Genomic DNA, 24,785 nt, shown 5'->3' with positions numbered 1-24,785 from the left:
TAGTTATACTTAAATCAAAAACAACAGTACCTTTAAAAGCTGCTTGCCGGCTGTAGCTATTCAAAATTATATTCAGTAATCCAAAAAACAAAAATATTTTTGTCAAAAATTCCTTATAATAAGCAAAAATACCAAATAACAACTCAAAAAACCTCACAAAATAAGTTCAATCTGTAGTACAGTTTTTATATTCTTAAGTCAATTTATAAGGGACAAAAATACAACATTTTATAAGTGTTTTTTAAATAAAACTTGTTTAAGATTGGTACTTTAGAGTGGTGAGGTTATTTTCAGTAACTACAGAATGATCAGAAAAATATGTTTAGGTAAGTTATAAAGTAGAAAAATTATTTAATAAAAATCGATACCGTTGTGAATAGAAAACTTATTTAGATAATTTGTGTTTGCGTTAGTAAAATATCTTAGTTTATTTCTTCAATATCAACAAGAAGTCGTGTTTAGGAAATGTCTGAAGATTATAAAGCCGCATTAACCAATTTAAGACTCAAACTAATCTGTTAAGATGCGAGTATCGATACAACAGATATTGCTAATTTTAGAATTTTTATTACAGGTGGTTTTACTAATTTTGACATTTTAGAAGAATTTCTAGGTTTAGTTCCAATACAAAGCAAAACATAGGTTAAGACATTTCAAAAGCAAAGTTGCGATGCACTAATATAAAGTTTTAAAAGTACAACTTTTTGGTTCTGTTTTTATTATATAATTAAGTTGAAGGTATAAAAAACTGTCTTAAAATAATAGGAAAAATTTGAAAGATACCGTTAAGATACTTTAAATGTGTTTTTTACTTAAACATTATTTTGTTAATTTTTTATGTCAAATCGAACATTTATTACTTTACATTTAGAATTTTTTAAAGTTCCAGTTTTTTCGATAATTCTCAAATTCAAGGCTTTTTCAGATTTTTTAAGTATAAATTGTCAATTTTCAAGCTTTTCCGGGATTTTTTGTCAACATTAGTTGTTCACACTTATATGTATACAATTAGTATAAACAATAATCTAAGATATATCTGCTGAAAGACTTAAAGTTTTAAAAATACTTTGATTCAAACCAACACTGTGCATTGAACAAAACACGCATCATAAATTTAATTTACCACTCTTTAAAGCAAAAAAGTCAGTCCGAGTGACCAAAACTAGCCTGATATTTTAGCCTAAAAAAGTATTACAAGACAAAAACTGAAAAATGACTAAATTTTTTTAAGATTTAAATTCTTCAAATAGTCATAGTCTGAGTGTATGGCAATTTTTATTTGTTAGTTTGATCGAATTTGAGCTAGTTTGATTAAAAATGTACAAACTTAATAAATTACCATTTTTCAATATAGTTTGTACTAAATAGGTAGTTCCAAAAAACAGCAACTGTTTTTATTAGTATGCAACGCATAAAAGTTAACTTATTTTGCCAAAAATATGTTTGAAAAATCGAAAAGTATACCTTTCAAAAACTTTTTTTTAACTTATGTCATATATATTGCTTTAAATGTGTCTGTACACACTTAGTTATTACATGTAGAAACAATAATGTTAGAAAATTGTGCATAGGCTAAATTTTATCTCGTTAATTATTATATAAAAAGTTGTTTAGAATAAGAGTATTTTTGTTAACTGGTGTACATAAATTTTAATTTAAAAAGTAAAGAAAACTTCTAAAACATCAAAAGTTGTAGAACCAAAATAAAACTAACCTTATTTCTTCTTATTATTTTTAATATTCTTCATATTATTATTGTTTTTATTAATATTATTTTGCTTATTAAATGTATTTGTGTAAACTAGTTTATAACGTTTAGAAATAAAACATCTGTAAAAGAAACTTAGGTATAAAAACGAGTAAAAAAAACTTAACTGTAAAGAAATGACATTTTAGTTAATAACTGTGCATTACTTTTGTAAAAAACGGAAAACATTTGCATTTAGTTTTTACCAAAAAGGTATTGTATAAATATCTTACTAATTCAAATCACTTTTTACACTTTTTTTCAGAAAATAATTTGCTGTTGTAAGAAGAAAGTTATTATGAAGTTAAGAAAAAAAAAACTGGTAGAATGCTAACCTGTCTTTTTCACATTTTAAGGCTAAATCAGTAAAGTCTTTAAATTGTTTTAAAATGTTATACAGGAACTTAAAAATAAATTTATCAAGTTTAAATTGAAATAAATTTTTGGTCAGCGGGCCACATTTACATGCTCGCAGGCTGCAAAATTTTATTTTGCGGGCCGCATTCCACTCAAAAAAATAACGTGTTTGCGGGCCGCAGATTTACCCTTAGCGGGCCGCATTTGGCCCGCGAGCCGCAATTTGCCAACCCCTGGTCTAGAACTTAAATGAAATATAAAAAAGATCGATAAACATTTTAATGTAACCAGTTAATTTTTCTTGTAAGTTTAGAATGTTGCAATAGTCTTCTATAAAAAATACTTTATATTTTACAGCTGATAACACAACGTGTATATTTTGACCATGTATTCATTGACAATAAACATTAAAATGAGACAGAAATGTTAAAACTAAAAAACATATATAAAGTTTTAAAACATTCTACCTGATTCATGAATCAGCTTTTATTTTAACGCCATTTTTTTTTTCAGTATAATTTAATTTTAGCTCATATGCATTTTTAAATTACTTTTAAAGTTCAGTTAAGTAACATTTAAATTTAGTTTAAATTTGATGTATTACAAATATTTATTTTTAATATAAATAAAAACAAATTATACAGTAATCTTCCTTTATTCTACCAACATATGTTTCTGTGTGTCAACGAATCAACACACTTCAACTGGGTTCTGTAAAAAATAATTACTGTAATGAGAGAATAGAAGCATAGAATAAAGTAGGTGTATACATGTTTACATTAAAATAATATATTTTCTACAGATAATAGTTATTAAGAGGTGAAATACTTAATACTAATTCCGACTGTTATTAAACTATATAATATTTGTGATTATTAAGTCTAAAATAAGTAAAGTAAGCTAAATTACACAACAAAACATAATATAAACAAACAACTCACGTTAATGGCAAACTATTAATAACTATTATCTGTAGAAAATGTATTATTTTAATGAAAACATGTATACACCTACTTTATTCTATGCTTCTATTCTCTCATTACAGTAATTATTTTTTTACAGAACCCAGTTAAAATGTGTGTTGATTCGTTGACACACAGAAACATATGTTGGTAGAATAAAGGAAGATTACTGTATAATTTGTTTTTATTTATATTCCAGTGAAGTTACTTCACTTGGATCTTTTGTTAGCAAACAATTAAACATATATTTTTAAGAGTTATTTTCAATATAGTTTTTTTTAACTTGTTTTTTTTTAGTTTTGAAAAACGCTTGCTGAGTTTTACAAAATTTACAAGTCTAAAATTTAACGAGAAATAAATATTAGTTTACTTTGGTAAACTTTTGTAGTTAACGGTCGAAATTATACTGAAATATTTTCTTACAGTTATTACTTAATATGATCTATTCAAGTTGCTTAACAGTTTTTAAACTTGGCGTTAAATTTAAATAAAAAGCTATGTGTTTTATTAAACAAATTATTTTAAATAAGCTAAAAAATACATTACAGAGAGTTATTTTTATCTGACACAAAAGTCGCCAAAGCATAACTTGTGGCCCTCGATGTAGTTTATTTTAAAAACATACTGTTTTGAAAAATTAAAAAATATGCTTTAGGGCTTTTAATTTGGTAATTAGTATATACTAATGCTTTATTATCGCTCGTTTTAACAGGTTTTTCAGCATATAATTGTACTTTTTAGTGATAACTATATGTTTTCTAAACAATTGAATTATACTTCTTGCAGTATAAAACTAAAAGCAAAACATTTCACCTTAATTTTGTCTTTCTAAGCTGTTCTTTACAAAATAAATAAGTTTATTTTAACATTGCTTATTTTAACTAAATTTGTATTTATTTTATAAAATAGTCTACAAGTTGTTAAAATGAAATAGTTTATCATCTTTTTGTTAAATTACTTATAATACTTTTTATGATATATACAGCTGAAAATGCTTAAATGGCGATCCAATTAATTCTTTAACATTTTAAGGTTAAATTATATATTTTATAGAAGTTTTTTTTGTGTTTTCTATCTGCACCACCGTATATTTTTATATAAATTTTATCAAAAATGAATAAACGTATTGTTACGTCAATAAAATTTCGATGAATAATATTTAGTTAATTTTAAACTATCTGTTTTCAAAACAACACGTTTTAAAAAACACAATGGAAAACGCATTTATTATAAATGATTTTATGAATACAATGCTGACTGCAGTAGAAGAAAACTTGTCAACTAACAGTTTCAATGCTATTCAGCAGCAATCTAACTTTGCAAAACGCGAATGAGATTGTTGTATTCTATGATGAAAAACCGAATCAAACTTCTTAACTTTGCACTGTAAGAAAAACTGATTCTGGTTTGAAAACCAAGTCAGAGTTCTCAGGTGTTCCTTCATTTTTTCAAAATGCAGGTAAAGACAGTTTTATAGCGGAGAACTTTGATGTAGTTGAAAATGGTGATGCTCTTATAAATACTGAGCAGCAAATTAGCTTGTATAAAAGAAATGAGATTAATGTATCTACTGGTGAACAGTCAAGTCAATCTTTTGAACTTTGCAATGTAAGCAAAACTGTTAAAAATGAGTCAGCGTTCTTAAATGTTCCTACAATGATAAAAAGCGTAGCTGAAGACAGCTTTATAATAGAGAACTTTGGTGAAGTTAAAAATTGTGATACTTCTTTTAATAAGGTACTTGATGCCATTGAAAACAATGAAGTGAAAAACAATACTCCTAAAAAAAAACGAACACAATAAAATTAAGAACATTTTTTCTGTTGATCCAGCAAAAGAGAGTTTAAAGGGTGTAAAATCACATTGAAGCATTGAAGTCTCTACTGAGCTGGGAAAGAAAAGAAATTTTGACATGGGAGATAATGATGCATTGCTTTCTGTAAAGAATAAAGATGACATAATGAAACTCGAAAGTGAAAAATTGATTGATGATAAATCATCTGGAAAAGAGAAAAAGTTGATAGAAGTTTTTAGTTTTAGCTTCTTCAAAAAAGAACTGACACTAGATTACGAAAGCTTGTCTGATAATAGTGAGTTTTTTCTCACTAAAAGTCCTGGTATTAAAAGTTACTTTCAACCAGACATTAAAAGCTGTAGCTCAGCAAAAACCTGCAATAGTAAATTATCGAACGTTTTGATAAAAGACAATGCTCGAAAGACTAAACCGGAGTCAAAATGGTTCAGATTGTTTAGATCAAATCGAGTTTCTCCCGACCAGTTGCAGGCTGAAGCGAAAACTAAACCGAAGGCGAAGAGGCTAGCTTCGAGTCTTGCTAAAGGATGAGAAAGCTGTTCAACAATGTAAGGAAAGCTTACAAAATTAACCGACAAAGTTATAAATTTATCATTTTATGTCCAGTACCTTTCTTTTTTAGGTACTGGTAATTTTTTAAATATTACAATAAAATTTGAGACGTAAACTATTTGTATTTTTGTATATATCTTTGTAACTTAACTAAAATGAAGTATATAAAAGTATAACTTTAAAGTATAACTATCTAGTTATATCAACAAATAAAATACAAACGAGCGTTATGACTTAATAAAAAATTAAGTTTTGCATGATTAAAGTATATTAGGTATTGAGGCTTATTAAAAAGCAGGTATAAGGCTGAAACAGTGTGCTTTTTTAATAACTATAAACTTTAAATATTTATTAAAAAAAAATAACCTTCATATTCATCAAACTATATTAAACTTTTTTAAACAAAGACCGATAATTTGTTAAATTAGCTCAAGATATAAACAACGTTTTCGCCAACCCCCAAAATTTATTTTTGTTATTGTAGAAATAATTTTGGTTGTTTCAGAGGTCAGCAAACTGTAACCCGCAATTACTGTTCTTCTAAAAACATACTTTTATAAAAGAATAAAAAAACAAATATTTGTAGTTAAAACTTACAATTAGGCTCTTAACTTAATTATTAGTAATTACTGTTGTTTTATTATTGAATGTTTTTAATAACTTTTAAACATTAGTTTTTAAAGTTTTTCTATACAGTGCGGCCAACAAACAAGTTTATCAGAAAATTAGCCCGTTACATGTTGAAGGCTGCCTACCTTGATGTATAAATCAAATACTTCTTTTTTTTTTTTGTAATGACTTTGAAAATTTTTAAATCAATTTAGGAGTATTACCAGTCACTTAATAAGCAAATCAACGCAGTTTTCATTAAATATATCTTCTTTAACAGTAAATAAAACACAAGCGAGCAAATTAAATTACTTACAGTTAAAAACTAGTATGATAAATATCAGAATTTAAAGCAATGACCGGGAGGTTGGTAGAGAGCAGTACAAATTTACAGAAGTTTAGCAATAAGTCAACCTAAATAATAATCTAAGCTGCTTAAATGTATGTAGTTAGAATATATTCAAAATATTTTAAAAAGTTGAAATGTGCTTCAATTAAAATATTTAACATTTATTTACGTTAAAAGCCTCAAAACTGAGTTTTACAGACAAATGTTTTTTTTTAAAGTATTTTGTCGTTTTTTATTTTTAAAGGAAATTTGATTAATTCTAAAGCTTAATTTACTAGCTGGTACTGTTTCTTATACATTGATCTATTTAAAAAAAAAAAACATTTATAGCTAACACTAAAAGTTAACAAACGTTGCTTTTAAATAAAAATGTCACGTATGATTTTTCAATTTTCGAACTAAGTACGGTTTAACAAATATGGTTGCCACTAAATTACTGGACTTTAAAAAGTTTAGTTTCAGTAAATTATAGTTTAAAATTTTTACATTAGTAATACTGCATTCAAAAAATGTTTTTTGTTATGAGTACCAGGGTTGCTAGAGCTTAAAAAATTATTGCTGAAACGTTGTTTTTTTAATTTGCCACAATTAAAAATACTTAAATCAAACAGTTTTTTGAAGTTGCTGTAAGATTTTTTGATTGAAAAATTTAAGCCTGATGGGTGCATATTTGTTTTTTTTTTGTAAATCTATTATTCAAATTTTAAGAACTCGGATGTTTATGATGTATGGCTATTGGCAGTTTCTCCTTTTTGAGAGAGCTATCTTGTATCTAAAGTAAAGTTACGCTTAAAACTGGGTTTTAGTTTTTGCTGCGTAGCAACTAACTTTAAGTCATGGCAGCTTTTCGCTGCACTAAGTTGTGAATGGTTTCATTGTTGTTTATCGAATTTAGTTCGCTTTTGAATAGCTTTATGGGTTTTGTTTAAACGAACACTTAGTTTTCAGCTTCTTTGATTCATGTATTTTATTCTTTTAAAAGAATTGATAATTCGATTCATTAGTTTTATGTTGTACAGTGTTGTGTCATCTTTTCGTTTCACAATTTCATCGTAAATATAATCAATACCAAAGACTCGAATTACGTTTAACATTAGTATGAGTTACTTAATTATTAAACATTTAGTAAATAGTAAGTAAATCATATTAGTCTACTTATCAACTATAGTTTACTCGTTATCCTAAGGAAATCTATTATACAAGTTAAAGCGTACGTTGCGTTATAAACCAGGCCCCTAACATTGTAGAAATAGAATACCCGTTAGCGATAATGAGAAAATGATGAAAACGGTAAAAAAATGTACTGACAAGTAATTTTTTTTTTGCTTTTTTATTGTACATTATTTATCTTCAAATTAAAAGTTATTGGGCTACAGTCTATTTTAATGTGTAGCACATGTGATCTTTGCGCTACAAAGTTTGCAACTAATAAAAATCTATTGTGTTACGTGTTAATTTAAATTACTGTCCTAATCAAATGGATTTTTAAAAGCTTTAATTTTTAAAAATAAAACTATGTTTCGCAAAATTGGTAACTAAATTTTTTTCTTGTTGTGAACATAAAGCCTGTCGCCAACACGGATATTAAATTAGTTTATATAAAATTTTAATAAAAAATATAACACCTCAGCGACAACTGCGAGCACAACTGTGTAGCTCTCAAGTTTGAGAACTCACCACCATTTTACGAAGCTGAATCACCAACTTCACGGTTGAGTCAATTTGAATTTTGAACTCTGTATTATAAGATCATACATATCAACAACAGCTATTTATCAACAAACAAGTTGCTTCTATATTTAATCCTTTTTCGGAACATGCTTTTTTTTAAGTATTGTACTATTATTTAAATTTACCGATTGATGACGAACCAATCAAGAACTAAGCCACCGTTGCTAACTTCCCCTTGCATGAGACGAGCCAGCAACTTCGTCGTCTAATACAAGAAACTTGAGCAACCAGCTACCAGTTGCACAAAAAAGAAGAAATTCAGGATACGTTTATTTTCCTTGTTTAATTGACTTAGAGCTTTTTGAAATTTTTTTTTATGTTTACTTAAATTAAACATAATAAACTTTTATTAGTTGTTATATTATATTTAAATTTGCCTATCACTAAAGTATGTCGTTTAAACCAAAAAAAATAGCGATTAAACCAACCCGCAATCGGTCTCTGACCGATATAAGTTGCTCTGAGACTACTACCAATCTGGGCTCTGACGAAGCTTTCAGATTTGAGGCAGAGGTGGATCCGAAGGAAACCGGTAACGTTAATAATCCACATAGCAATATTACAAAGCAAAGAGTTTGAATTATTTTTAGTTTTAACGACAGCTTGTTGTTTTTACTATGATATTTATACCAGTATTATTCGTTATTATTACTAGGTCTGATTGTAATATTAAAGTGTTTCCCCTAAATTTTGCTGAGTTAGCAAAATTTATATTTTTTTTTTGAATTCTTACCTTTAACCTGACCCACTTTACCAAAACACATTAAAAATTAATCAAAAATTATCAAAACTATCAAAAAAAGTTTTTTATTGTGCTGATTCAGTAAATAATAGGGGAAACACCTAAGCGTTTCAACAACACTCATTATTAATAGTTTGAAATTGGTCTTTTTTAAATTTTTGTAGTAAATATTCGCGTGTATTTAAAACAAACCTAAGTATAAAGTTTCTAAAAAATCTAATTTAACTTGCTTTTATTTTGTTGTATGGCTTGAATAAAATAGAAAACAAATTTATATTTAAAACTTTAGATAAGTGTATTTTTAATGTTATTTTCACATTTAATGCTTCGTAAAAAATACAGCTCTAAACTGATTTACTAATGTATTTGCTATGCTACACTTTAAAAAACAAAAATAATAACCTATTAAAAATATTTTTGAATACAGAAACTTTTTATATTTTAAAGCTTTTAGATTCTTGTTAGTTTTTTAAATGGTTAATAATGAATTTAAAAGACCTCCACATTATACATTAAGTATCATCCAAATGGTTAAAGTGAAAGGTTTGTAACAAGTTGAAGTGAAATTAAATATGTAAAAGGGTTGTCTCAATGAATACTCAGAAAAATACAAACTAATTAAAAACTTTCGAAAAATTTAAATTATCCTAGGCTAACTTCAGGTGACTCAGGCTTTTTTGGTAAGTTTTTGAAAAACTAAAGCAAGTTTTAATGTTTTTTTTCTAAAAGTTAAATTATATTTAGTCTTTTTGCTATTTTTTTTTGTATTTTTACTTGTATAAAAGTTTTTCTTCACTATCTGGTTCATACTATTTTCCATTTTACTTCCCTTTAAGCTCAACACAACTAAGGCCAGTTATAATTAGATTATTTGCCTTAAACCGCAACCTTAAGATGAGAGAAATTAAAAACAGCTTGAACTAGTTTTGAATATAAGTTTACTACAGTATTATAATAAACTTATACTTTAATTGAATGGAAAAGTAAACCTGCACTAGAATGAAAAACTGTTTTTTAATTTGAAAAGCTAATATGTATATATTTTTTAAGAAGGTACACTAATTTTTTATTACTAGGTACTGAAACTTTATTTAAAAAGTTATCAATCATTAGTTAAAATTTTCAATTTAAGTTGTCCTTTGAGTAAAGATAAATTTATGTGCAGCAAATTACTTATTTATTTTAATTGGTATTATTAATTTTAACTTAATCTTATTAAAGCAGGTTCACGCCTTTTTATTTTTGCATAACTTATATGTTTTTTTCATATATTTTTAGTTTTTATTTTTATAATTCACCAAAAACAAAATATATGTCTTCTGCCTAGGCTTTTTAAAGTGGGGTAGCAAATTCTAATTTCTGTTAAATGAAAAAACTTTTTTTCAAAATAGTGCAAGAGTTAATCAAAAGTTTAAAAATTTATTATAATACAAGTAAATGTTCATGGCATGAAATTTAGTTATTAATACTTGTTCTATTTAAAGTTCCACAATTTTGGTTAGTTTCTTTTAATCAATTGTTTCATGTACAGTGTACCCCTCAATGAGTTTATGAATAAAATTTTAATCATTCAGTTGAGTTACAAGATTGTGTTAATAGACAATGACCATTGGCTAACGTTTAATTATAAATCACAATAAGTTATAAGTTTAAAACATTAAAAATAAAAGGTAAATGTATGTTAAATAACTGCAATTTTTGAATTAAAATTGTTAACTAAAATTATTTAATTTAAAATTGATAAAACTAAATTTGTAACTAAGATAAGTTTATTGGCTATAGCATTAGTATTGTTTAACTTTTTTTTTTAATAAAATAACAAAAAAACATTTTAGGTTGAACTGCAACTTAAACAAATAATATGCCACAATATTGATACAGGGTTGCCACACACAGTATACTGTACTCAGCGAAAGTCAGGATATTTTGAAATTCTAGAAATACTCTGGGAGATTAAAGGTCAATTTTAATAACTCAGGATATTTTCTAGATGTAGCTGATCCATTTTCAATATTTATCACTTTATATAACTTATTTTGTTCAGGAACATAACTTTTATTGACTTTGAAATTCATGTCATAAAAGTTTTTGCCTGGTGGTTAGTACTTTACTTTACTTAGAAACAGCATTATATTTTTTTTGTACATAACAAGTTAATACCTATCATGATTTTAATTCATTAATACAAATGAGTACCTTTTTTGGTTAGATTAAAGTTGTTCAATTGAAACTTAAAAAAACAATCAAACTGTTTTCTATCATATAAATAGGTAACTAACATGGTTATATAAAATAATCTAAATTTTTGTTTTTCATCTCAATTTATTTAAACTTTTATAATTGAATGTTTAATGCTAAAATTAGATGATCTGATGGTGATGATGAAAAACAACACAAAAAAAAACTTTTTAACATATTTTTTTTTGAGAAATCTTATATGATGGGTTTAAGAATTAAGAGAAAATAAAAAAAACAAAATGATCCTAATGTAAGTCTTCGTAGGGTATGGTCAGCTATATAGATACTGAGTTTGTGCAAGGACAGAGATTCTAGTCTCAACCCTGCTGCTGCTAACATGTAGATCTAAAAGTTTTGATTATAATGTTTTATTTATAGTTCTTTTTTAAATAACTTTATTTTATTGAAAATTTTTTGAGTTTTAAATTTAAAGTATTTAATTTTTATTCTAGGTTTTCCTTTTCTTAAAATATATTATTTTAAACTTAAAATATGTGTTGTGGTTTTCTCCTCCTTCAAAGTTTTTTTAGAGTATGATGTTCTTTATATGATTGTTAGATTGTGTATTTGTTCTTTAGTATAAAATACAACCACTAGTTGTCATCCTTAGTTTGTATAAGTAGCAAACAGAGTGGCATTTAGTATAAGTTAAGTTTAAGTTTAATTCTGGGTTACCACTTAACCTGGAAACCTTGACAAATTTAGAAAATTTAGGCAAAAAAAAACCTGGAAAAACCTGAAATTTTAAAACTTTCACATGTTCAGTAGTAAACTTTCAATTTGACCCAAAAAAACTTATAATATAAATAAAAAATTTTGTCATCATCAATTTTTTTTTATTCAAAAACATATTTAAAGTAGCTTTACAGTATCTTTTTAATATTTTTATACTCACTAACACAGTTTCTTACCTTAAACTTAACTTTAAACTAAAAATATACCAAAAATGTGTACTTCAAAAAACCTGGAATAATTTAAAAAAACTTGGAAAAATTTTTGAAAAAATATGTGGCAACCCTGTTAGTTATGGTTATTTGTATAGATATAATATGTTCTAACCATTCAAGTACCCTTGTAAGTTTACTATTTCAGTAGCCCAAAAACTTTGTTCCTTATAACTAGACAAAAAATAAGGTCTTAAAAAATAAATGATGATAGTAAATTCATTTTTTTTAATTAGTTTTCAGTTATTTTTCTCTGATTTTTATTTATTTAATTTTTCTGTAATTTTTTACTGTCGTGCAAAAATGTAACTATTGCAAATTTAACCCTTGGTGCAAAATCGTCTCAGTGCAATTTTGTTACTCGTGCAAATTTGGCTTTGTTCAATTTTGTGCACCTCTTACGATTTAGGGTTCTCGTGCAATATAGTCTTCGTGCAATTTAGACCCGTTCCCAGGTAGGGTAGTGTTTATTTTCAAACAAAAAAGCAAAAAAGAAGTAGAGTAAATATTCTTTTTCAATAGTAGAAGAAAAGGTAGTATGCAGGGATATCAAGCTGTATTTGATAACTAAATAAATATATTTTTCTTGGTTGAGTTTATTCACAAACTAATTACAAGAATGATAAAGTCTGTAACACAAAACATAGTTAAACTAGGTAAATACTTATACATCTCCCCCCAGATTTTATCTACGAAGGAGATAAAATGGTAAATTTACCTAGCGAAACAAAATTATTTTAAAACAATTAGTTACAACTTAAACACATTTTTCAGGTCTAAAATTCAACGAAACTAAACTCAAAAAGACAAAACATTTAAAAAATTACGATTAACTTAGTTCACTATTAAATGATTTGTTAAAACAAACAAAATGTAACAAAAATTTGAGACTTAATCTTAACTTTTTTTTTCACTTTGCTGAATACAAACATTCAAAAACTTAATTGCTTCAGCGATTTGAACTTTTCAACTTTGAAGAACGAAACCACACGTCATTCATCTAACAATCTTGAAACTTCACTTCATTTGCTGATTAACATTTTTATCATATTTTCGACTTTAAACAAAGTAGAAGGTGCATTACTGATAGCATTGAACACTGACGAAATACTGCTACACTTATTTTCCAAATACTCGATACCAACCAACAGTTCGAATTTTTGAAATTCAATCTCTGCGTCCTCATCCAAGATCACTTTGAACAGATGGCTGTTAGACTAGTCTGCTGCAAAGTCAACTACAAACTTTAGGACGTTACCATTGGACTGAAACTCATTCATTAGACCATAAAACATTAATTTACAGTGAACATTCCAACTTGACAATAATTGAATATCAGCAACATCGGTGGCATGAAGCTTTTAAAAAGCATCGTAAAGTCTTACAAGGAAACGCTGCAAATAATCCGATAATTTCACACACTCATCCCGAACACATTGTTGTTCGCAGTAAACTTTGGCTGTCTGTTTGCTTTTCTGTAGAAAATATAAGTCAAGAAAATACAGATCAAAGCAAATCCGAGCCATTCCAGTTCAACATCAATTTCGAAGAAAACCATTAGTACAGAAGGAAATTACACAATGCTTCACAAAAAGAATCTTCCTTCTATAAAAACATGGAACATTAAAACTTTTCTTGACATCTTTTTCTCAACCTTACAGAAAAGACAAACTTTTACAGTTGTATGTTTGCCTTTCTCAGATAAGGGATACTACTTAGAGATTTGCAAACAGGAGGGGTAAATCTTCTCAGAAACTTACGATTTTGAGCAGTTAAGCGACTTGATCCATCAACTTTGACAACACATTGATGGCAGTCCTTCACTTCCACCACCACTCCACTATTCCCCCACTTGCTAGGAAAGTTACCTGTTCGATTTAGTATCACGACATGATCACCGCAATTCAAAGGTGGCAAAGATTTTGTGTTCTCACTTATATTTTCCAGAGACTTAACAAAACGAATACTGAGAGATTCTTTCTTTTTATTCCAAATGTCACGCCACATTTTTGAGATCTGCGGGTTATTGTAAGTCATAACACTCTTTCTGACGTAAGGTAATGACTTCTTATCATTTGGAGGTAGGTGAGGATTGCTTTGGGATTTTCGCGGTTTTCGTCGCCATACAGTGTGTAGAAATACATTTTTCTGTCCCTGTACCTCCTTTTTCTTCTTGACGTTTTTACGCTCGAACATATTTTTCCTACGACCTTGGCTGCAAAAGTTATCAAAGTTTTGTGTATACAATCCACCAACTACAAGTGCATTTGACTCATCAGCATAATTTTGGTGACTTTGATAAACTTTTATACGGGACTTTATCCAACATTGTTTGCAGGCAAAACACTCAACATACCTCATACTTTTACTGCTCCAAACAAATTTATCAGTTGATTTATTACATATGCCACAGGGTATTTTACCATTTGGTTTTTGTGTGGTTTTCTTTGAGGATTTGTATGAGAAAACTGAGGCTGTAACAGCAGGTTTCGACATTGCATCACGTGCCATCTCTTTGCCTTCAATAAAACCGATTGTCTCATTGACATTTCTTTCATCTAGATTTTCCCATCCTAGTACCTCTTTACGGATATCCTCATCCACTAAACCTGTTACCATGACATCTTTTAGGATTATGTCTGTAAAATCTATCATTTGATTACAGCCATCCTTTGGGCATTTACATGTGTACGAGCATGTACTGGCTTTTCCCTTTAAGCGGGCGCCAAATGATCTAGTATTTTCAGTCAAATCCTGTCTTGCACTAAGAAAGTCTGATCGTCGTACAACAACTGAAACAGGAATAACTGCAAGCTGCTTGATCCTCCTTAAAAGCTCTTGCTCACTTAAATTAACTACATCTCCATGTCCCTTCAGAATAGCATCCCCTAGATCTTCCTCACAGCACTGGTACAGTTGACGGCGTTTTTCTACATCTGTCATCTCTATGCTATCTTTAAAAATAGTCCACTTTTGTACAAATATGTTCCAACCCTCTTCATTGCAGTCTGTCCCTATTCGAGGACGGTCCATCTTTGGAGGCTTTGGTTTTAAAAAATTTGCACTAATGTGAACATTGTTGTGAATGATAAGCAAAGAGGCAACTACAGAAGAATCGACGTCTGGTGTTTCATATGTGCAACTCTCAAGGGGGCATTTAATCACAGGCATTGTTGATTCAATTCAGCTTGACTTTATCATAAATAAATATATCTTTCTTGTTTGAGTTTATTCACAAACTAATTACAAGAATGATAAAGTCTGTAACACAAAACATAGTTAAACTAGGTAAATACTTATACAATAACTGTTTAAGTTTAATGGAATGTTTTGAGTTTATTTTCTTGTTCATCCTAGCGTTTAAGAGAAAACTCGCAAGGTATTATACTCATACAAGTTAAGATAATGATAAATTAAAGAGTATGTTAAAAATTATGATATTATACTGATAAAATTAAGAACATTGCTTCATATGTCCTGGACATGACATTAAACTGTTCTGGTTTATGACTCGATAACCGAAAGGTTATCTCGTGCACCAGGTCCTTAGACCAAGCGTTTTTGTCTTTCAATAAACAATGTAATATAAAACAGCCACAGAGAGTGGTGGGGGCATTATAGCCACAGCCTGCTCAATAAATATTTGTTCCATAGTAGATGTTTATATAAAGTACTTTTTTGTATTTATAATTTTTGTAATTTCTTTTTGTTTTCTTAATAGTTAAATTTTATTCCATTTTATACATTATTAAACAATATTCCTTTTAGATTAAATCATGTATAAAAGTTTTGACCTCATTTAAAGTGATTTTTAAATTAAGATGTTCTTTCTATATTTATCAGTATTTGCAAATGATTTTAATACACTATGTTTATTCGTGTCATGTCTAGTTTTATACGAAGTAGCCCTAAACTTTATTAAATATTAGCATTTAGTTTAACTTAAATTTAAAATATAATTTTAATTAATAATTCTGGTTGTACACTTAACTATGACCTTAAAAGCTATTCTTTTACAGCATGCTTTATCTCAATCACTCTATCTTTAACTAGCTTTGTTTATTAAAAAAATCTAACTATATCTTCTATGTTTTGCGTTATCATTGATCTCAAACATGTTTGAGACAATTTAAAGAGTTTAATTTTACACTAAATTATATAAAACATATTTTACAGTTTAGAAATTAAAAACAAACCGTTCTACTAAATGGAGTACCAGTGCTGTATATGCCTCGATAGATTACTCACAGCAAACGCAGAAGTTTCTGTCACACCGTGTTGTCATGCCTTTCACAAAAACTGCATATCAAAATTAAAAAGAGGAAATGATAATAAATGTCCCAAATGTAGAGCTGAATGTAGGGAAAATGAACTGAAGAAAGTTTACTTCGATGTATATCAAGATCTTGACTACAGTGACTGTTCAAGCGAAACTGTAAACTTCTTTGAAGAAATACGTTATCATGAAGAAGAAAAGAAGATAACGATGATAAAAATCATCACAAAGCTAGACAAAGAAAAAATTAGTCTTAAGGCAGCATTCAAAAACATACAAGAAAGCTACAGGACGTGCAAGCTCTTTTTAAAAGGTTTCAAGAAAGAAATCAAAGACCTGCCTGAAAAGATCAGTAAGCTAAAACAAACAAACAATTTGTTGTTGGCTAAGATAAGAAGATTGTTGAATGAAAAAAAAGACGTGAATGAAGAAGAAGAGTCAAACAAAGTCGAACGTGAAGAAATTGATGAAAGAAATGGAGAAGATGCTATCAACAACATTGAAGCAATAATAAATAAAGGTTTTTTTACTTTTGTTAATTTTTTTATTTGTTAGTACTAGTGATTTACTCGATCCAGATTTTGAATTCACAATAAGGTCCAGATAAAATTATATAAAAAGATCAAGATTAATGTTTTATACTTTGTTAGAACAAAATTACTGAATTTATAATACTCTAACATTATATAATATAAAACTACCTCTGTTAAACATAAGCTCAGTACATTAATAGCTTCACTGTTTTAGAAACTTTTATAAAAAAGAACTAAAAATAAAAATATATATATTTTCTCGTTGTTGTAAAATTTACAAAAATATAAAATGTAATTAAATTCTAAAATTTTTAATTCAATGATTTTTAGTAAGTTTGCCTTTTTTTATTTATATTCAAAAAACTTTTATTTTCTATTTCTAATATGTTTTTTTTCGTTCTTAAAACAACTAAACTTAACTCATTTGATTCAAAGTTCTGTAAAACATTTATTAAAATTGCTAATTACTTAATAAGTTACAACAAAAGTACAGTTGATAAAATATATACATAATTACTTCTTTAAATTAGCAAAGTTTACTTAATGAGTTTAAAACAACTGCAACCGGCTGGATCTAAAGTATAATAATCTAGAACCGCCTTAGTTTCAATTAAGGAAAACCCGAGTATGATTCTAACTTGTGAATCCTGTAGATCAGTATTTTTTTACCATACAAAATAACTTGGCCTACGTCTTAAAAAAGGAAGTAATAAATTAAGATTTCTTAATACTTATTTTTCAATGTCAAATTAACTACTTTTTTGCATGAAATTCAGACACTTTTGAAGGGACTAACAATGAAGATGGAAAAAAAAAAATCCTCGAGTACAACGTGAACACAAGCTTGAACAGAAAATTACTTCACGAAGGACTTTTTGAAGAAGTTGAAAAAAATATGAAAGAACTTCATGAGCACGATGTAAAAGTAAATGATTTGATTTTGAGTAAAATTGTAAAGCTCCGTACTGACAACAAGGCGTTAAAAGAAAATTACGATGAACTAAATATTCAACTAAAAATTTTACAAAATTCTTTGAAAGCAACTCAAAACAAGGCAGAGTGCATGAAAGAAAGTTACCAAAATTTGCAGTTGAAAAATGAAGAATTGTTGGACCATCTTGAAGTAACAAACAAAGTAAAAGAAGTAGTTTCAAGTCCGGTAACAAAGAGGAGAAAAACATCATTTGATAACACTCACGACAAAGGTATTATTATATATTAAGTATTATATATTGTGCTGTATACTAGTATTGATACTATTATGCTTAAATTATTTTTTTTTTGATTTAAGAATACATTGTAAGAATTTGTTATTGCAATAGTAAGTAACCATAATTGTTTTTCTATTAATTGAAAATTTTCAATTTTTTTAAACGAAATGGTCTATATTCTTAAGTCTAAAATAGTTTTGATGTCTTACCACGAAACTACTGTTTGCTGGTATGATCAAGTGATGTCAGCTTGTCCAATTAAACACATTTTCCCAAGTTGGCTGATTTGCTCATTTGTGATCAGATCATAAAGATAACATCAACGAAAGCTATCGGAATTATAGACTGAACTTTTGTATGCGCTGAAAGAAAAGCTCAAAATCCAACGGTTTATACTAACTGACATGTTTTAACAAGAAAACGATATTCGGGTCTTAGTATTTGATTAAAGTATCTTGTTTTAACAAATATTTAGCTTGTGTCAGGACACATCAAAGTTTAGGATATGAAGACATTTCGATGACTTTTTTATTCTATAATGTTTAGTATAATTTTGCTTAACTGTTATTAACGCTTGAAGTTTTACAGATGCAGAAAGCAATGAAGTTAATAGTTATATATACATTAGCGGAGGAGTGACAGCAGAATATTCTCTCAATGAATGTGTTTTGCAAATGGACAATAAACTACGCAAACAGGCTTGTTTTAAAAGTGAGAAAACAGCTAGACATGAACATCAATGCATTGTAAAAGGAAATCAAATGTACTTGATAGGCGGCCATAATGGGCAGGAGTTTAACGACACTGAGATTGTGCCTGTTGGGGAGCAACTACCCACTCATACATTTCCTTCCATGCACAACAAAAGGGGAAGTTTCGGAATGTGTTCTTTTGCAGATTGTGTTTTTGTCGGCGGGGGTGATGATGTAAACTATAAAGCCTTGAACAAATGCGAAGTTTACAGCTTTGAATCTCGCGAATGGACTAAAGTTTCTAGCATGAACAAGAGAAGAAGCGAATTCACTCTGACTTATTTTCAAGGAAAAATCTGGGCCGTCGGCGGTTTCGGGCCGTTAAACTCCATATCAAGATGGTATGACTCGATAGAGACATTTGACCTGGCAACAAACAAATGGACGACAAGCAATTTGAAGCTGATAACAGAACGTTGCGGGCACAGCACTGTTGCTCACCGCAATAAACTTTTTGTTATCGGAGGCGGGAAATACAGAGTGCACTTTCTCTCTTCGGTTGAAGTTTATTCGAGCGTGACGAATGAGTTCACTTTCGTTGCACCGATGAACATTGCGCGTAATCGGTTCGGATGCTGCGTCATCAATTCGAAAGTGTATGTGATTGGAGGATTTAAGGATTGTAACTACACTGAAAACTGCTTAAATTTAGCAGATGAAGTTGAGGTGTACGACATTGAGAAGAATGAATGGAGAAGAGGTCCGAATTTACCTTTTGAATTGTGTTGCTTTGCTTGCTGTGAAACTTTATAATTATTGCTTATTTTACAAGTCTTTACTTTTGTGTAATGTAATTTTACCTTTGGTTGAGAGTTTTAGAAAATTTATAAAAATAAAAGCAAATAATTTTATTATAGTAGCTTTTAAAGCATTTATTTCTTCATGTCTAGAATAAAAATATTTTTATAAGATTTGCGTCAATAAAAGAAAATAACGTATAGAATAAAGACTATTAATTAAATAAAAAATATAATTTTTTCTTACTACTGATTATATTAGAAAGATAAAAAAAGAAATATATTTAAAATTTAAGTAAAAAAAGAAAAGTTTTGTAAGGAGTATAAAAATTAAAAAAAAGATCCAGTACTACGTAGCTAACTATTTGACTCCATCTATTTCATTTTTTAACTTCTTAAACCTTTTTACATAGTTACGCAGTAGCGTAGTTACGCAGTAGCGGAAATTTCCGCATGATTATTTTAATATTTTAGCGAATATCCCAATATTTCAAAAGGGTTCAACTTTAGCAACCTTGGCAGAAAATATAGAAGAGGGTTTTTTGTATATTACAAATAGCAGCTAACACCTAAATCTTTATGATAACAGCTTGTTGTTAGTCACAACAACTGTTGATCCACGGTATCGACATTAATTGTTCTCTCCTAATCTCTAGCAAGGGATTAAATAAGCTGCTTAAATTTAAAAATTAGCACAGTTTTAAATTTTAAAAAGCACAGTTGTTGTGAGACTGTCAATATGGTCACTTGTCTCAAGTACCACCAAATAATCCTTAAACTCAACTAACTAACTAACCACAAATGGTGTTCCCAATGGTTTTTTGTCGTTTAATGGCAGTTTTGAAACAGCAAGAAGTGCAGCCACTCACGAAAGCGAGGAACATGACGACAAATTTTAGGACAATTAGTTTCTGCCTACTATATCAGCTCCAATAAAAAAGCGTTCAATACATAATCTTGATTCTGAAAGGATTTTTTTTTTCATTTATATTTCATACCGTCAAATTGTACACATCTTTCAATAAAATGATTAACATATTGATTTTGATATTTTCTATGCTTTTCTTTTTAAAACATTTGTTTCAAAAAAAAAAATAGCCAATTTGACAACTGTTTATAAACTATTAACATAACTATTGAATTTTTACCACATGTTTTAAATATAATAAAAGTACGTTATTTTAAATTCTTAAAACATTAAACTATTTAAATTAAATAAAAAACTTAATTACTAAAATTTTTCTACATACCATTACATAGATTTTAAATATGTTTTCGTACTAAATAGTTTTTGATTAATAGGTTCATTTAGTTTTCTTTTGTTCTAAACTAATTGTCTTAAAAAAATTCTATGCTTAAATACTAAATGTTTAATTTTAGGGAACGGGTCAAAGTTGCACGAATACAAAATTACACAAGGTTACTAAATTGCACTAGAACAAAATTGAACGAAGATACTTTTGCACGAAGTCAAATTTACACGAAGGCCGGAATTGCACAAGGAAACAAAATTGCACGAAGACAATTTTGCACCAAAAACAAATTTTGAAAGGGTTACATTTCTGCATCGGAGTAAAAAACTAACAGAAAAAAGTATAAATATAAAATAAGAAATTAAAAAACAAAAAGATAAATTAATAAAAAAACTAAAAAAAAGCTACCGACCGAGGAAAAGTAAGGGTTAGGGGTAACAGTGATAGAAAAATATTAAAAGAAATAAAAATATTTAAAAAAATAGTTACGACCGAGAATAGGGGTAACAGTGATGGTAAAAAAGAAATAAATAATTTAAATTATTAAAAAAAAGAAATTAATAGTAAAATTAAATGAAAAACAAAAACAAACTAACCCAATCAAAAACGTTTCCGTGCAAAATTGTCTATTCATTCAAAAATGTCTTCGTGCAAAAGTGTCTTCGTGCAAAAGTATATATATATTCTGATTAAACGATTGCCTTAATTTGTTAATTTTTACTAATGTGTTAAATTTAATTTGTTTGCTTAAATACTTAGTTTTATCAGTTAATCATTATTTCAGCTTGTTTTGACACGAAAAAATACTTAAGAGCGTGTCCGAAAAGTACTTCTATTTTATATTTTGTTTGTTTGCAATAAACTTTAATGTAAAAGTATATTCGTGCAATTTTGTGCTCTCATGCAAATTTGACAGTTACCCATAACTTTGTTACTATAAGAATTAAGTTGAATGATTACTTACGATATGTATATATATTAAAACTCTTCAATTAAAAAGTGTTTCAATGACTTAAGTGTAATTTTTAAAGCTAGGAAACTTTTAGTTTTAACTTTTGAACTGCACAAACTTTTAAGGAACTAATTAAACAATCAAAAGTGCGGAGTTCAGGTGAAAAACATAACTCCAATTAAAACCGTGTTCCAACCGCGCTCTCAAGACACGGTTCAAGTCAGGTGCATGGAGCTGGAAGACTTAATTTAAGTAATTTGTATTTTATTTTTATGTTATTCTACTTTTAATGTAATTCAATGTTAATCATCACTAAAATAAAATAGATTTTGTAATACTCCTATTTTATACAGATTTATAGTAAACATCTTAAACTGCAATTGAACGCATTACGTAGTATTTTAATTTAAATTTGATTGTAGAAAAAAACAAAATTATAAACTAGTTCTAAGTTATTTACTTTTGTTTTTTAATTTATAACATTCGGATTATATAACATATATTGTATCTAATATTAAGTATTTAACTTTATTAACTGTGGCTTATCTTTATTAACTGCACAAATCCGCCTACTTATCTTCTTTTTTTTTTGCAGTACTTATATTTTTTTTACAGAACTTCGTGCAACTGTATTAACTTGTTTAACACAGAGAAGCATTTATCATTTCAATAAAGAAAACTTACTGTCGGAATAGCTTTTACTATAACGACAGCAGTGGCGTCGCCTGGTATTTTTTTTAGGTGGTGCAGAATTTAGAAAAAAAATCCCCTACTTTAAAACTCTTTTTTATCTTAAATAAAGACTTTTTTCTACAACAATTACATTAAATTGCTAATGTAACCTGGGAAATTTTGTTTAGAAATAAAACATTTATTTTTTCAAAAAAAAATTATGTAAGAAAATAACTTTAAAAAAAAGGTAAATACTTTGAAATTTTAAGTAAATATAAGAATATAAGAAAAAAATTACTTTAAGTAATTTACAAGACTCAAAAAATGTTAGCTTACTTATGAGTATTTATTTTTAAGAAGGCTTTAAAATTTAAACTAACAGTAGAAAAAAAATTGGACAAAACAAATTTTTATTATATTGAAAAACACAGCAACTTCAATAGTTTTTTTATTGCCTCAACTTAATTTAAAAAATATTTGATTAAACATAATACTAAGAATGGTTATTTTACTAATACTTAACTTAACAAAAAAAAAAGAAATTTCTTATTAGACTTGGCAAGAACATTAAAAAGTTTACAAACAAACAAAAAAATGTATGTACAAACTGCAAGTTTATTTTAAGTACAATTTATTAAAACTCAGTAGAAAATAATTGCTTATTTACTGATGAAAAATGAAAAAAAAATAAACGAGTATCAACTTATAACTAATTAAAATATTTATGTTTGAAAAAAAAAAACAGCTTGACTACTAAGTTAAAAACACAAAAGTAAAATAAGCAAGCTCATAACTATCAAATTTTACGAAATCTCTAACTTACAATTTAGATTAAACAGATTAATATTATAATAAGAAAATACAGCAACTGCAATAATATTTTTTTAGCCTCAACTTTAGTTTAAAAATATTGGATTAATTAAATATCAAACTACTAATAATTGTTTTACTAATATTTAATAATAAAAAAGTCTAATTATACTTGGCAAGTAAATGAAAAAGTATACAAACAAATAAAATATTGTGTAGAAATTGAAATTTTTTTAAAGAACATTTTACATTACTCAGTAAAGAAATTTAAAATTCATTTATGATAAAAAAAAAATTAAATAAGTAAAAAACTCAAAAGTAAACAAGCAAACTAAATAATATTAAGTTTTACAAAGGCTCTAAAGTTAAAACTAAAAGTAGCTTACAATTTAGATATAAGAAACTTATATTATAATAAAAAACACAGCAACTATAATAATATTTCAATTTAGCTACAACTTTAATTGAAAAATATTGGATTAAATACCAAACTAAAAATAATATTTTTACTTATTTTTAACTAAACAAAAAAAAGGAATGCATAATGAAGCTTGGCAAGTAAATTAAAAAGTCTACAAACAAAGAAAAATTTATTTACAAATTACAACTTTTTAAAGAAAAACTAATCTTGCTTAGTACAGAAAATAGTTACCACTGAATGTCTACCTGAAAAATTAAATCTAAAGTCTAACTTTGCAAACATAAATACTTAGACTCTTACTTTTCACCTTTGTAACTAAAATTCATTCTTCTCTCCTTTTGGCTGATAAATTTCTCCATCACCTCTTCTTTGAAACTAGTACAGTTTTTAAGTAAGTCCCTACCAATCGAAATTAAACTCAAAGAATTTAATCTTGACTGACCCATGGTGTTTCTCAAAAATGTTTTTATACTTTTCAAAGATGAAAATGTTCTTTCAGCGTCTACACTATTCATGGGAATAGTTATCAAAGTGCTAAGAAACTTTGTAGTTTTGTTAAATATTTTAGTCAGGTTATGTTCTTCAAGATATAACAGTGTTTTCACTAAATCATCCTGATGCATGTGAATAAAATGTTTTCAGTTCTCTTTCTAACTATTTACATTCAACTACAGGATAACACTTCTTCACTGTTTCTATAAGTTCTAAAAGAAAACAGGAATTATAAACAGTAAAATATTTTGCCAACAATAACTGTGAAATTCTTAAACTGTTCTAACTATACAGAGTAAACTAATAAATAATTTCAATATTAAAAAAAAATTAAATAAAAGCAAGGTTGCCACTCTTTGAGTCAAAAGAAACTGTCCTGAGTGACCTTGAAATGCCTTGAGTCACCATGTGTTTTTGAGAAAAAATCAAAATACCCTGAGTTTCCCTGAGATTTTTTAGAACTTAAAATATCATTAAGTTTCACTGAGTACCCTGAGTGTGTGGCAATCTTGAATATACCAAAAAAATAGATTAAAATAAGTTTAAAAACAAAGAGTTTCATTTTATCAAAATCTTTAAGGACATGAAAATATTTTTTTTAATATATTTTTACTATCAAGTTTGAAAACAAC

Source organism: Thalia democratica, chromosome 4, assembly GCF_965202585.1.
Source record: "Thalia democratica chromosome 4, ktThaDemo2.hap1.1, whole genome shotgun sequence".
NCBI lineage: Eukaryota > Metazoa > Chordata > Thaliacea > Salpida > Salpidae > Thalia > Thalia democratica.
Note: the sequence above shows the minus strand (reverse complement) of the source record.